Source organism: Anomalospiza imberbis, chromosome 3 (genome assembly GCF_031753505.1).
Source record: "Anomalospiza imberbis isolate Cuckoo-Finch-1a 21T00152 chromosome 3, ASM3175350v1, whole genome shotgun sequence".
Taxonomy (NCBI): domain Eukaryota; kingdom Metazoa; phylum Chordata; class Aves; order Passeriformes; family Viduidae; genus Anomalospiza; species Anomalospiza imberbis.
This window is the reverse complement of record NC_089683.1, coordinates 79,485,666-79,499,169: the sequence shown is the minus strand read 5'-3', so window position 1 is coordinate 79,499,169 and position 13,504 is coordinate 79,485,666. Positions and strand designations below refer to the sequence as shown.

Genomic DNA, 13,504 nt, shown 5'->3' with positions numbered 1-13,504 from the left:
CAAATATATTCAGCTGGAATTAAATTTACATGGTGTATTTCTGGATTGTTCTGAACAGCAATTAAAGGAGTGATCTTGGACCATTTTTATGATGCTGTACTTATTGTTTATTCTCCAAAGTGTTCAGGAACATGCAGAAGTTGATTAGTGGTGTGGATCTGCTTAATTAGACTACTTTAAACCAATGTTTAAAGTTGTATGGAAAAAGTTAATGTATTTATAAGGCTACTGACCATGTTTTAAGTTAGGGGGATCTTTGACTTAAGGAAGTGTGATGTGATGTCATCTATTGTATTTCTTTTGTGTTAAGAAAATTGGTTTTGTGCTACAGACTTTAAGTAAGGAGATGTTGTGAGAAACTGAAGAAATATACTCATGATTGTTGGTTATTATGCTGCTCACTAAAGCATAATGTAATGTATGTGCAACACATACAAGTGCTTGGTCTGGGATTTTTGTGTTTTTTTTTTTCCTTATGTAACTCTAGGAAGAGCAGAGGCAGAACTATTGGTCTGTTGTTGATGTAGTAGTGGGCAATAGCTTGTATGGGTTCTTCAGATTTACCACTTCTCTTTTCACTTGTGAATATGTGACTAAGTCTGTAGTATTTCAGCAGGACTCTACTGGCATGGCAGTTCATCATGTATTTGCTGTGAAAATCTGCTGTGGGTTGTCTTTTTGTACTTTGCAGCCCTGGTAAAAATTGACTTAGCTTGTGGAATGGCGTAGCTGAAGCAGGTTGATTCTGAGTCACTTGCTTTCAGCAATCTCTTTTTTTTCAGCTAAATTTTAATTTTTAAAAACCAGCATTTCATAATTATCCCTGAGATAACAATATTCTACATGTAAATTGTCTGGTGCAAGAGCTGTAGTGCAGTTATTTTTTCAGAGGTGTAATTTTCTTTTTTTTTTCCTCTAGGTTTTATTTCTTTGTGGAGTGGGGAGGTTGTTCTTCCAAAGCCTCAGACTGTGGGGCACCAGTAGAAGTGTTTAGGGCCTGTTGACTTTTTAATTTTTCGCAGTTGGAAAGGATGGCTGATGCAAGTGTTGAAGCAACAACGATACCTTTAAATAACAGAAGTCTGGCAGTTACAACTTGAGTGTTATAACAGTCCAGCTTTCACTCCTAAGAATGTGAATTTGCATTTTCATCCTCAGACTATCAAACTGTACTACTGAGGGATGTTGAACGGTAAATCCCTTTGTATTTCCTAATAGGAAAAAGTGATAATGTAATTTTGATTTCTGCATTTTACAGATATTGTCTGTTAAATTTGTCTACTGGGTTTTGCCCTGTATATGTTTATTCCCTCTTTCTCTGGCTAGGATTGGTAATTGAATGCTAACTTCTAATGGAGGTTGTTTCTTTAAATGCATTAGTTCTTGTTTTGGTAATTAAAACCAAAGTAATGCTTCATCCTGTACCTAAGCTAACGGAAAAGAAGAATAACTTTTTTCCACTGGTGCTTGCCACGTCCCTGTTTGCTAAGCAAGCCAAGTCTCTTAGGTAAAATGGAATAGACACTTTGGTGTGTCTGAGCCAGTATTTTCTGCCTGAATATTTCAGGTTTTCAGATTTTAATAGTCTGAAAATGGAATTCAACCACTTGGAAAGTCCACCTGAAACATGGCTTAGGTAGCACACAAACCAGACGGCTCTATGAGCATGTTAAAATAGAGAAATCTTTCAGTTTATTTAAGGCAAGCTGAATCTTAAAGTGTAGTGTCATGTAAAAAGGGATGATTCATAAGATCTGTTAAATATGTCAAATTAAGGTTTTCCTGAAATCCAAAGTACTGATGTATACTTCACTCTTTTGGCTTGTCTATTAAAGATAATAGCAGGAAGATTTGAAACTAGTAATTTAAACCTTTAAATACTCTAATAGGATCTGTTGCCATGGGAAGTGAGACCAAGGGAGGGTAGTCTAACTTCTCTTTCCTCACCACACTTTACATGGATAATTAAATACACAGTGTGATTTAAAAGACTTAAGTTGAATACCTGAATGATGGATGCACCATAATAAGAGTTTCTGAAGAAAACTGCCCAGCTTGCTGAAAGCCTGTAGATAAGGAATCTGTTGCATAGATACAACCTGACAAGTAACAAACAGTGAGCTGAAATCTGGAATCCCATTTCCATATGGGAATGTGCTAAGGGATTGAGGCTTTTGCATGTACTTCATTTTCTTGTGCCTTTTCCTGCTAGCCCCATCCCTTTCAAGAGCCTTTTCAGTCATCTTCCTTCTTTATCTAGTTTGTCTTGTACTTAAGCTTTTCAGCTTGTGTGTGGTCTTCTCCTCTGGGCTTGATGTCAATTCTAGCTAAAACCCAAAGCTTTCTCTTGTTACCTTCATGTAGGATCTTTCTTTTCCTATTGGCTTGGGTTTTGCTTGCCTTCCTGGGCTCCTCATATTTCATTCCAGCTTTACCTCTCTCTGTCCCTTTCTTTGCCTAGCTGTTTAATTCTGTTTGTATCCCAGTTCACTTAAAACAACTTCTATCTCTCCTTTGCAAAATCAAGTCACCTGGGCTCTAATGTCATGTTTACATGTCACTGACAGGCCCTGAACCCATGTTCTTTGTTTTGTCTCCCCAAGACTTGCTCTACCCTGTACTGGGAAAGCCTGTAACGAGAAGAAATTAATCTCTACTGAATTGTGTGTAACCTCTTTGAGGCACTGATGTCTCTTGGGAAGAAAGTATGGCAAAGCTAAAGTGCAATCTCAGTAATGCAAGTACTCAAGGCAGTTATCGTCTCCATCCCTTGCCCTTGTTTTCCTGGAAAACAGTAGGATTAGATGCATTTGAAAGGATTGGTTTGGTCATAGAACTTGGTAGCCAAATTCTGTCTAATTTTCTTGTAGACATGCTGGAAATGTTTAAAGAGTTGTTACTTCCATAGAATATATAGCATAAAGTACATTTATGCTTAGAGACCTCCCAACTCCATCACCAGGCTTGAAGTGCCTGTTTCTCCACATGGACCATCAGTGACTTTCCATAAAGAAGGTTTGTGTAGAGGTCATGAACCATCCTACTATGAGGAAATGCACACATTTGGGCCTAGAAAGAAACTGTCTGGAAAAGCTATTGCATACCTAGTAATAATAATACTAACAATAATAGATTCCTGTGTTGGGGTGTTTGGGTTTGGTTTCATTTTTGTTATTGTTGTTTAAAATGCTTTTGGTTATTGTCTTGATGAGTGCCTGTTCTGATATGGTTCAGGAAATCCTGTGTTCTTGAGCTTGGAAAGCTTGTTTCTATTCAGGAGCCTGCTAATGATGAGAGCTTGGTTGAACTTGGACTGCTGGAGTGGACTATGAAAAATATGGCTGGGGGTGGAAAGTGACAAGATTTCTTCTGTCTGATGAGCCACAGTTAACAGACAGGAGTCTTAATAAACTGCATCTATGCATTCTTTCAGTCACAATTTGCAAAGAATTAGCTGCAGCCAGCACAAAAGAGTCAGTTCTTCAGACTTGGTGTGAGATGCTGAGGATTGGGGATGAGGAATTAAGAGAGGAAGTATTTTTTTTTTCATCAAGATAAATTTGTAGGGCATTGATAGGAAGTAGCATGGAAAACTTGTAATGTAGTGCCTATTCAGTTAGCTGAAAATCTAGTTTCAATGGCTGTATTCCAGTTCTGGGGGTCTTCTGCTTTCTCTCCCTCTGTGCCTGTCTGGCACCAGTTCAGATAGCCCTACAGAGCTTTAAAGAATGGGAACCGAAGGTTCTTGAGGTTCTTGAGCCTGCTGCTCCTCCTCTACTAAAGCAGGCCTGGATCTATGCTCTTATGAGCTGTTGCTTCAGAGGCAGCATCAGGTCTTCAAATGATAGCTCACTTCTTAACAGAAGTTCCCTCTAGAACAGCTATCTCCTCTTCCCTCTGGGAAGTGAAGGGAAAGTTGGGGGTCCGTGCATCCAGTCTTTCACTAGGTGGGCTGTACATCAGGCTGGGTTCTCTTCAACTGATTTAATAAGAACTTCAATCTACATATTCTTTCAAAGAGTTTGCTTTGATAGTACCAGGTTGTGACACAGACAAACATGTTTTCCAGAGAGAGCATAAGTGCTATGTCATAGCAATGATAGCAGTTATGCCTCATAGCTTCAGTGTACACTTGAGCTGTAAGAGAAGAACCCAGTCAACTTCATCAGTTCTATTCTATCCAAACCCATAAGCATTTTCCATGTCGAAGTTAAACTCAGGCTTTATTCAGAACAAATGTGAAAGATAAAATTTGTGCCTTTTTAAATGAAAGATGTGATTAATGCTTTAGGTTAATGAACTTTTACTTTTATCTCTGTCCCATGTAAAATGTGCTGCTGATACTAAATTATTGAAACTGTTGTTTCAAGAACTGCTTCTTGGTTACCTGGCTTGCACCTTTCCAAGCTATTCACTGCTGTCCTTCACAGGTGAAAGGAAAATGCCTTTTAAGTTGCTGGTATCTATTAAGCTGGCTTATTGCAACACACTCCTTGCATTCCATTATTTTTTACATGTAACTGAATAACTTTATGCTGACAAATGTTGCAATACCTGTTAGACCAGTCCTGGAATAACAAATATGAGAAGGTAATTTTATTCTGAATGCTTGTTTGGTTGTTGTTAAGTTTGATTTTGTGCAAAACTTCACCTGTGTGGTCTTAATGACTATATTGAAAAACTAGAAGAGAATAGATCCAGCTTTATGCTGATTCATCAAGAAAAGAGTGGAATGAAATACTTTCAGATGTGCTTAATCTGATATACTTTCCACTCCCCTTGCACAACAATTAATGTATGTTTTTCCTCAAATAACTGAACTTTGAAGGTTGGCATGTATTTGCAATAAGGAATGCAGTTGTGGCAAAGATCCAGATTTTACCCTTGAACGTGCTTGTGAGAGCCAAGTAAGTCCATTTGAAGCAAAATGTCACATGAACACAGAGAAAACAAGCAGTGTAGCTTTTGGGCTTTTTTTTCTGAATGCATAGAGACAAAAGGGAAAAAACTACATTTGATCTGGAAATAATACAGATTAGAAATATTAATACGAACATCAATATACAAAGCAATTTTCCAAAACAAAAAAGGAAGAAAACTCAATCATTAACTTGATGAGAGGGTTCTGTGACAGTGGCACATCTGGCACTGCAGTTGCTTTCACAGCATGACAGTGCAGTGTTACATTTGCAGGACTTGTCACTTTTTCCTGACTCTAGTTCCTCAGAGAACTGTTCCCTGATCAAGCAAGTATGATTTTTTTTAGCCAATATATTGGCTATTTTAGCATGTCCTGTATTTAAGGCAAGATATCACACAGACAAAGTCTATGCCATGAGATTTCAAGCTAACCAGAGGAAAATCTTGTAGAAGTGTCAGAAAGATATCAAAAGGGAAAACTGACTTTCATATTTCTGTATTGATGTGGCTGGATATCTAATTTTAGGCTTAATTAGATTATGAATAATGCAGTTTGTATTAACAGGGGAAAAGCTGCACTGCAGGAACTGTGAGGAGGGAAGATTGAATATAGAACACAAAACTGAGCAGCTGGTTAAAAAACCCTAAATTGTTACTGTTGCAAAAATTGTTTACAATTCTGTATCTTTTCTATTTTCCCCTGCCATTTTATGTAAGTGTGTGGTGTTTCTGCAGTGTAGTAACTGAGCTTATTGCCTTGCTGTGCTGCACTTGCTCATGTGAGCTGCTGTACAGATGCCATGCCTGCTTCTCTACATCTGTATCCTCAGGCATGTAGTGCGAATGGAGAATGTACTGGATCTTCCATTTGTGACACTTCAGTTTCCTTCAAACTTGTTTGAGATTGCTGTGGGCAGAAGTGTAACCTTTACTGTAGGATAAAACTCAGTGACAAATGCCTTCTACAAAGCCAGCAGTCAGATGTAATGGTCAAAGCAGGGTTGTTCCTAGAGACAAAGGAGCATTCTTCTTGCCTTTTCCTGTTTCAAATGCTTACCTGCATTCACCTGAAACTGAATACAAGATAACTGATTGTACTTGGAGCCTCTATGAGACCAGGAAAAAACAGGGCAGGTATCTTACAGCTGGTCAGATCTCGCGCTTGATAAATTCTGTGCCTCCCAAAAGCTCTCTTCCATGTTGGCATCTAGGCTGTGCTTGAAGTAGGTCCACTTTAACTGTAGTGGCAAGCTACAGGTTTGAATGAATGCTTGACCTTACTTCTGTTCAAGTTGAGGAAGAGAGTGAAAATGGAGCAGGTGACTTTCAGCAGAACGCTTCCAGATGCAGTGTTGATTTTAAAGATCAAAAGTTAGCTACACGTGACAGAAGAGACCGGGGCAAAGATCTCCAATTGAATGGTGAGTAAACATCAGGTTAATGTTGTATAGTAGCAGGAAGCTATATTCCTGTGGCTGGGTCACAGGTCTTGTTTTGACAGGGCAAGTCTTGTTTGGATATAGGTGGCATTGATGCTGACATTCACGGAATGTTGAATGAATGCATGCAGTGATAATGGTATCAATGACATACTGGTCAATATGACAATTTTAGTACAGTGGCTATGTCTCTATAAATAATAAGAAACAGTTTATTCTGTAAAGTCAGCTCTTTTTTTTGTTGTTGGATCACCTTCAGTAACTTAACAGATATCTCTTATAATATATGTAATATACCAATATTTGGGATTCTGAACAGTTGTATAGTATGGGACAAACTATTTTAGCACTTTGTCTCCAAATTTATGCCTTGAAGCTGTTGTGGTGCTGTTTCCTAAATAAAACAAACATTATTGCCACTTTTACATCATCAGACTGATTTTTTCATTGTAATAGAATGATGCATTGCCAGCAAATTGTTTGTGTCCAGGATGTGTGTATGTATGTACGGAGACTTGAATCGAAGCAAGATCCTTTGAACCAGTTAGCTTCTAGAGAAACTTTGGTTTTAAATGTGAAACCTGATCTTGAGATTGTTTGGATTTTCTTTTGAGAAAGCCATTCAATGACTTTCTTTTAGAGATAAAAAAGAGCTCTACTCATTCCTGAATTCCTGCATATGTTCTCTTCCCTCTTTTTCTAGATTCCCTCAACTGTTCTATGTTCAAAGTGTTTTTTAAATTATAGCTGTTCAAGTTCATGAAAACTTCCTTCTTCATTCAACAAGTAACTTACATAGTTTGAATAGAATCAGCTTTTATGCAAGTTCTGCCTTTCTGTCCAGAAGAGGTAAAGCTTTCAATAACTCTTGGCTTCAGTAAGGAACAGAAAAAATGGTACTTTTGTATGTTTTAGACATGTAAAAATTGTTGTCATAGTGACAAACCAATCTTCATAATTTAAGGTGCTAGAATTTAAATGACTTGTCAGATGTCTATGCCAAAATTGCAGCTTCTATAAATGACTGCACTAATAATGTTAAATGTTGAACATTTTTGGCACTAGCTTATAACTTTAGAAGGAAAAAGAAAGCACTCTTTTGACTTAAAACAAATATAAAAAGACCCCCAAGCCCCAAACTGAAAATTCAAATCTGCTTTTGACCCCTGGTTAGGAGGTGCAGTTGTACACAGCAGCAGAGGAAATGCTTGACATTCTCATCATGTGAGCTGGGGCTTCCAATCCTTTTGGCACACTTATATGAGTATGTCTGAGGTCTTTCTTTGCAGTTGTCATGTCAGGCTTCTTGTAGACATAAATAGGGAACAAAGTAATGCCAAAAGCAACATGTTTCATCTTTCTGCTTTGGATCTTTCTGTAATTTGTATTTATTGCTTTATGGGAGTTTTAAACACAAGTTCCTAAACTCTTGTCCATGTTTAGAAGTCAGGATAGAGTACTAGTATCAGGGTTTTACAGCTTGAGTAAAAATATTTATTTTTAAAAAGCTAATCTGGATGCTTCTGAAGAAAACCACTTCAAACATCCAGAATGGTTTAATAAACTTGTGACTGTATCATACTACAATGATGGATAGAAAACAAGATGTCAAGTCTGTTAAACAAAATGTTCTGATTACTGTGCCGCTATAGTTTGGGGGCAGTGTGGGTATTCTTTACCTGGGTAGATCACACGTGACAGAAAACTAAAATAGCAATCTCGATGCTGTTCCTTTTCAGTAGTCTTGCACTTCATACTGCCATGTCATCTGAAGAGTTAAGGCGTGTACTTCAGTCTGTGACATCATTCCGAGCATCTGGTCCTTACCATGGTGCATGCCGCTGCTTTTAGCTGACAGCTTGCAATAACTGGATACCTTCTGCTGGGGCTTTGGATGTCCTGCGACATAGGCATACCAGGTAGAAAAACAAACACCTTGAGCCTGGAACTCATCTGCTGGAGCTGAAGAACTATTGGGAGTTAAATATCAATCCCCTTGAACTGGATCTCTCCCTGAACAAGATGCTGGCAGCTGCCAAGTCAAGAGTAAGAAGAACAGAGTAAGGCAGGACTCCTCATCCCAGCTTTACTAGAAACTGGAAACTCCCAAGTGAGACAAACAAGATCAAAGTACAGTGTATATGTGTGAAGGGGAGGAGGAGGGGAAAATAAAAAGAGAAAGAAATACCCATCTTTCTTTCCCTGATATCTTCTCCTAGTGTTGGAGGATTAAAAAGCTTAATGGGTCCACATGCTAATGCTGTTTGTTGTGTGACCTTAGGTGTGTTTAGTAAGAAACTGAGTATTCCAGGTCAGTGGATATGTGGGAGAGCATACAGGTAACCAAGGGTGGATGGGACTTGGATCTTGGCTCAAGGGCTGTACCTGGGTAGCATGCTGTTACAAAGAAACTTGTAATCTGACTGGTTCACTGATAGGTCTGAATCACTTACAAAACATGATATACATAACACCTAATGAATGAGTCTGAGGCATGGTAGAAAATGAGGAGAAGAGGAAAAGGTTGCCATTTTCAACATGTAAAGTGTGGTGGTTTAGAATTTTTCATTACTGCATAAATTTATTCTAACTTCAGCAAGATTTTTGTTTCCTAGGTGTGTGTTTGCTTAGTCTTTTTCAAAACTCTGTGGGGTGTTGCTGAGATTCCTAAACCAGCTCTGTAATAGCTAGCATCATATAAAGGGATGGTATGCATTGGTCCTGCCTAAAAGTGGTTTACTCTCTCCTTGTCTGAGCAAGCTCTTTATCGAAATGAGGTTAAATAAAGATTCTGGCTAACCTAGTTAACAATCCCGTAGGTGGATTGTCCTGTATAGGGAACTGTGCTTTTCTACTGTGTTCTGCAGGTTCAGAAGAGTTTCAACAGATCTGTTCAGTACTAATGCAAAGTGAGATTAAGTGAAGCTTGAAAACTGAGATAAAGCTGTAACTTCACAATAACAAATCCTTAACTTCTTTTGATTGACAGTCCAATAATGTGAGTAGCTGTCCTACATGCAGACCAGAGCATGAGTGCTCATTGTAATAAAGTCCTGCCCTTTCTGTAAGCCAGCACTAGTTTGGTTCAGGAGGCAGACAGAAGTATCTGTGTCTGACACTGAGTTTACTCTGAGTCCTGCATTTGTGAAGCAGTGATTTGCCAATGCATTCATTCCAATAATCTCTTTCCACTCAATCCTATGGTCTATTGCTGTAAAAACTACTAGTTCATTGCCAAAGGAAAGAGTGCTTTCCTTTCTAGCAGAAATCTAGTCTGTCTTTACAGCTGCAGTCCACAAAACTCATCACTGTGTGATCAAACATGGTTTCACATCGAGTCACTCGTGCACCTCTTTCCATCACTATGGTAGTTCTTACTTGTGTGATATTTTACATGACTGATATTCAAATCTGGAATATGGAGCAAGAAATAAAACTTACTGAAATCTTATTTTCTCATAAAAGCCCAGTGGAAATCTGTGAATCATTGCTAGGTCTTCAGGCTTAGTTCACCTGTGAACCCCTTGTGGAAGATATTCCCTTTTTTTTTTTTTTTTTTTTTTCTCCTCCCTCTTCTTCGCCACTTCTTAACGGCAAAATTGTCATAGGCTACATACAGTTAAGGAACTTACTGGGGAGTACAAGGATTGCTATGGAGTTGGAGGAAAAACTTGAGAAGGCAAAGGAAACTTGCCAGAAGAATAAGACAACTGTATCATGTTTTAGGGTTTGGGTTTTTTTGTCTTTTGGTTTGTAGCATGGTGTCTTGTTTTCTTTTGCTCAGTGAGTTTTTTTGTTGTTCTTTGTGGTTTGTGTCGTGGTTTGACATGGAAGTGATTTTTTTTTTTCTTCAGGAAGTTGGGTCAAACCAATCAGTGGTCAAGTTTGGATATTGGCACCTGAAGTGACCACTGAAGATAGGGATACGCCTCTGAGAACACAGGGGGTTAAAAGCAAGAACTCCCAAGAGCTCGCTCTCTTTGGTTCCGGTCAAGGTGCTGTGCAGACCTCCCTTGCCCAGCCATGGGGCTGGGTGGGGGAGGGGAAGCCATGAGGCCTGGTCGAGGTGAGCTGAGGGGTAGAAGGACTGGAACCGAGCCAGCTCCTGTGGACGGAAGGGTGGAAAGAAGCGGAGATGTCTTTGTCATTCCCCCCCCCAGAGGGAAGAGATAGAGAGTCCGGATGGCACCTGTAACTTTGCCGGCGCGGAAGAGAAGGAGGTGGGGGGGGAAGGCGCCCAGCCTTGGCCTTGGAAGTCGGCTGCTGGGCAGAGATATCAGCCATCCAGGGAGTCTGAGCTTTTAACCCTTTCCTGAGAAATGAAGGCTTTGTGAAATATTACTCCTCCTTGATTTGAAGTAGAAGAGAGACAGTCTGGGATTCGAGATGATGGAAAAAGAAATTTTCGAGTTGGAAAGAGATGATGGAGTGGCTTGTGGCTGGACTTCTCTTGTTAGCCATAGACTGAACCAAATTCTCCTAACAGAAGCTGCACTTAGGGTGGTGCGTTGGTGTGCCAGGAGACCTGTTTCAGTGATCACCAGCAGAGGAGTAAAGAGAAGGTGTGGAGAAGCCCTCTATCTTCAAGGAAGAAGAAGAGGAGAAGAGGACCTCTGTTCTTGAACCCTCAGCCCCAGGGGAAAATGGGGGGGACTGTAGTCCCAAAATGAGAAACTGAACTGTTGTCTCTTTTGGTCCACGGCAAAGCATCCTTAAAGGAGCCCTATGAGCAGTCTGTCCATGCACGGTGGTGAGAGCACTGTGACATGGAAGGAGAGTGTCACCATGGCAAATTTTCTTCGGGCGATTGCCATGTGTGACATGGAAACACAAGGGTGGCAATTGTGTTTCCTGGGGGGGGTCTGTGGCACAGGAGAGACTCCTGTCTCCCTTGAAAGACTGAGTATTCGAATATCTGAAAGGTGGCAACTTGATCAAGATCCTGGGTGGTGTCTCACTGTTGAGTTTGTTTAGGAATTAGGTGGGAGGAGGAGGGGTGTTTTAGAAAGTCTTCATCCAAGATTTAGTGTTTGTAGTTTTTATAGTAGTAGTAGTTTAATAAAGTTCTTTCCTTAGTTACTAAGTTTGGACCTGCTCTGCTCTATTCCTGATCACATCTCACAGCAATTATTTTAAAAAGTATATTTTCATGGAGGCGCTGGCATCGTGCCAGTGTCAAACCATGACAGTTTGTTTGTTTGTTTTTCTGGACCGAAGCTAAAATACCTCAACCTGTCTGTTCTTTACTATGTTATGTGTAGTGGATACAGACCAGAAGACCTCATGGTGTTCCAGGGTTACAGAATTTGGCAAATGGGAGCTGAAACCTAAAGTAACTGTGAGGTATAGCCTAATAAGAATATGACATCGCTTTAAATTACTTTGTCAATTTTCCTACAGAAGAAGCATAACTGTCTTAAATTAAAATAATGTTTGTTTCCTGGCTACATCTGTGTGAAGTCTGTACTCTGAATGTGCCTTTGATAAGGTTTATTTTCTTAAAAATAAATAAAAAAACAGCAAGCTACTCTGTGCCTTGTAGTCCGGTGGTTTTGACCCATCCTGATTAAGTTGAATGAATTGATACTTCCTTTCTCATCCATGTTTTGTGTAAACAAAGACTGACCTAGTTTAGGCATTAAGATGCTTCTGGCTTTGAATCCCAAGTGGAAAAGGGGGCTTTTGAGTTTATGGCCTGGTGAAAAGGGGGATTTCTGCTGCCTCTTGCCTTAAGGAGTTCATGTCTCTGTGCTTCTTTGTGTCCCTTCTCCCTGTTGCCTTGACATGATGTGCTGTGTGTCCATGCTGTGACCTGGGAGGGGAATCCCTTAAGCTGTTGGGGCCAACAAAGATTCTTTATGGACAAATTGCAATTCAGATGGTGTTGTGAAGAAATAAGGCTTTTATCATTCTGCTGCTTTTGTCTCTCAGTCTCTGCTTTTCCCTGTTTCCTGCTCATGATTACTTTTCAGATTTATTAGATTTGAACAATTTCAACGAATGGGTAAGGACTCCAAAGATATTACCATTCTGCAAGTACTGAGTATGGGCAGGTGACTGAGACTATACAGCAGGAAATCCACTTCAGTATGAGGCAGCAGAGAATCTGTGGCGGCTGAAGGACTGAAGAGATGTATACTATTACTATTTGAACAAATAGAAAAGCTTCAATTGAAGCTCTCATCATCTTGTGTGCTACAGAATGCAATTCTGAAAGGAAGCCGCAGGGAACCAGGCTTAGTAATTTCAGTGCTAGTGAAGCTATGTGTTCTCTATTATGTTCTCTGCTGTCAAATATTTCCAGTAAAAAAAAAGTAGTAATAACATGGTAGATACAGTAATTTGAGGCTCTAGATGCCACTAGGTGGCAGAACCCCTGCATCTGTTTTGTGAATTTCTTTCTGTGCCTTGATTCTTCATCTAAGTATACTGAAAGTACTTTTCAGCTATCATGTAATGGGAATAGACATCAGTAGGGATGTTTACATGCTATCCTAATTGGGCTCATATTGGCTGCTGTTATGGGAAACATGGAGGGCTTGCAACACACTCGTATCCTTACTTGCTCAGACTGCCTACCCCTTCTGAAAAGCCTGCTACTCAAAAAGCAGTTGCATTTAGTTGCACTTAGATGTCAACACAACTCTTTCCCTTTTTCTTGATTCTGTTGTTAATAGATGAGAAATGAGGAGATGACAGTGATATTTAAGAGGAATGTTTTGTAAAGAATACAGTGGAAGGAAAATGGAGATGGTGAATGTCTTAAACTGTGGTAGAAGGTGTGATTTTTGAGTGTTGGAAGCTCAGTGTTTTGGAGTGACTCATTTCTGTTGGTGAGACTCTTGTAGCTGAGTAGTTATCAGTTGGGAAACAAATGTGTCTTGAAGAATACCCATTAAGGATTCTTTTCAAATAGGTTCTCTTAATGCTAGTCTTTGATTGCAATGTGCTTGTCATCCATTCATTGTGGGACATCATTTTAGCTTTGTTTTGTTGCTGTTTTGATTTATAGAGCAGCTGGGATTGTGGCTGAAAACTGTCCAAGAATAGGGCCATTGCCTGCCTCTATTTACTAGTAGAGGGCTATGTAGTTGTGGTTGTTGGGGACAGGATAAATTCTGCAATTATGTTTACATGTTGTATTA

The 13,504-nt window shown here is 39.6% G+C and overlaps 1 protein-coding gene across 3 annotated transcripts in view; it reads left to right on the top strand.

The window, feature by feature from the left end:
* Positions 1 to 13,504, top strand: part of CRIM1 (cysteine rich transmembrane BMP regulator 1) — a 173,758-nt gene that overhangs the window by 15,451 nt on the left and 144,803 nt on the right. The gene's annotated exons all lie outside the window — the stretch shown is intronic.